Here is a 2500-nt window from a genome sequence, read left to right as displayed (position 1 = left end):
TCTGAAACTTTCCCGATAAATAAATTAATAATAAGGAGAAGGGGAAAAAAGACAAGCAGAATGTGCCTGACCTCACCCTGTAAACTTTTCGTTTCGCCGTTGTCCGCCGCTCGTAACGAGAGATCGGATTTAGAAGCCGTCAGTCATAACGCTAAGCTGATCGGGCTAAAATCTTAAACAACTTTCTCCCATCTATAAATTAAACGACCTAATTCGCGTCTCTTTTCCTTAGCATAAAACGCTTACATTTAGCAAATAAGCCCCCGCCCCCAATAAAAAAAGAAGTGGGTAGCCTAGCTCGGTTAGATATCTCTTAGCACGCCACAGTGCAACCGAATCAGATCGTAAGTTTATAGCAAGCAAATTACGCGTCGAAGTGAACGGACGTGACTTCCGCCCCGTTCATAACATCCTCTATCGTTTCACCCCATGTCATCTTTTATACCCCCTCTAACTTATCTCTCTTCTTTCGCTCTTACCCTTTTTCCTTTTAATATCGGCTTTTTTTCCTATCCCCGATAAAGGGCGTCTCGTTCTGTGCTCTGGGAGTGAGTGTGGATATGAGATTAACACAGCTTAAAATGGACCGTTAATTAAATCAGAGCGCAGGATGAGACGAGCTCCCAGCGTGGAACCTGTTATTCGGAGGAGACATGGATGAGGAGATAAAACTTCCTTCCTGTTTTTTTGGTTTTTTGTTTTTTGTTTTTTTGTGTGTTGTGTGGTGTGTGTGTGTGTTGGTTTGGCGGCTTTCCCCGCCTCTCCTGCCCCTTTCTGTCCTTTGCCGTCCTCCTCCCGTCTCGCCCACCCTCCTTCCCCCCCCCTCTACCACCCCTTCACTTCACCACCCGGTCCCCTGTCTCCGCCCGAAGACCGATCGCACTCCGCACCGGCGGCGCTCGCCACAAAAATCCCTCTCATTCCTCTCACTTTCCTTTTCTTTCTCTTCTTTTCCTTTCCCCTTCCTTCTCCTCCCCTAGCTTCGTCCCTTTCTGTCCTCCCCTCCCTCTAACCTCCAGAAAACACCGAAGCCCCGAGCTCACACTCATACATTTCTTTCCCCCCGCACAGAAGACGCGGACTTTTACGCGAACCCGCGCTATAACGCCCGCATCAGGACACGATATTACGTGTAACATAATTTAAGAAAGCGAAAGATAAATATTTGACCGAAGCCTGAACATTTGCTTTTATGTAATACAATCGTACAGCGATAGTGAGAAGCGTTTACGACCTTAGGCATAGAAGTGCAATTTAAAGTTATTACTAGCGCTGCTGCGTTTATATACTCGCTCAACACGGCGAGTCTCACCACGTGGGCGGAAGGCTATTGAGGTGCGGCCTCCGATTTTTGAGAAATGCTTCAGAAAACGCGAGTCGAGCGTAATAATGACAAAATCACACAACGTCGTAGCCGATGAGCAGATGTGGGCGGGGCTTGTCGATATGGGCGGAGAGGAGAGTGTTCAGCGCAATGTGTGACGTTAGCAGAGGGAAGAAAGCGGTTTTTAACATAACTCGACATGGAGATAAAACAAGAGAGAGAGAGAAGACTACGCTAAGGACAGAGCAGAGTAGACGGATGTTGAATATAGGATTGTCGCACTGCACAATCTCCACCAAAAATAAAAGTACGATAGGAGAGAACTGAAGGAGCAGGAGTTGCCACATATCACAGGTTGGAGTTCCCGAGTCAATAACTCCTGAGCTAAACGCTGTTACTAAACACAAATAACACCTCTTTTCTATCGTAGTAATGTAGAGAGGCAGCTTACCACAACAAAAACAAAACAACCAAAACAAAACCGCGTTTTGTGTAGTAACAGCGTTTAGCTCAGAGTTATCGACTCGGGAAACTCGACCTGTGAAATATGTGCCGACTTTACACTTAGAAGAGTTAAGACGCCGAGCGCTGCTCTCTCTTCTCGATAGGTGAGTACACGTTGGTTTTGCTTTGTTACACAAACAGCAGAGAACTAATAGATTGATAGATATTTCCTTTGTCTTTACATTACAACAATCATTCTGCTTGTGTGCCATTTTTGGCTTGCTTGTGTGTTGTATATCTACACGATAGATCTGTAATCTTTGCTTCTTCCCTTCAGCTATGATACAGTCACGTTTCTTCTTTCTGTTAGTCACCTGGGTTACGTATGTCTGTAGTGGGGCGGAGCTACTATCGATACAGACGGTGGGACCCGTTTGGTGTAGGGCGTGTGTTTTGTTTTGTGATTTTAATATGAGTTGAGTTTTATAACACATTACTAGTCTTGTATGCAGTAGGGCGCTAGTGGTCAATAACACATCAGAGCGAGTTTGTTTTTCTTTTTCCTTTGTAAGACACAAGAGAGTTTCGGTAAAACAAACAAGTGTCGTCTCTGTTCCTTACTGTGTGTTACATCACGCAGATAAACACTTTTCAACCTGAGAAGTGGGGTCTCCCAGAAGACAAAAGATAATCATCAACAATATTCCATTTCCATGAGTCCAAATCACCACA

General features: G+C 45.0%; 1 protein-coding gene across 8 annotated transcripts in view; it reads right to left on the bottom strand.

Moving 5' to 3' along the window:
- The window catches only part of rptor (regulatory associated protein of MTOR, complex 1), an 81248-nt gene that overhangs the window by 51468 nt on the left and 27280 nt on the right, over positions 1-2500 (bottom strand). The window lies entirely within an intron of this gene.

This window comes from Tachysurus fulvidraco, chromosome 5, assembly GCF_022655615.1.
Source record: "Tachysurus fulvidraco isolate hzauxx_2018 chromosome 5, HZAU_PFXX_2.0, whole genome shotgun sequence".
Classification (NCBI taxonomy): Eukaryota; Metazoa; Chordata; class Actinopteri; order Siluriformes; family Bagridae; genus Tachysurus; species Tachysurus fulvidraco.
This window is presented reverse-complemented; position numbering and strand designations above follow the sequence as displayed.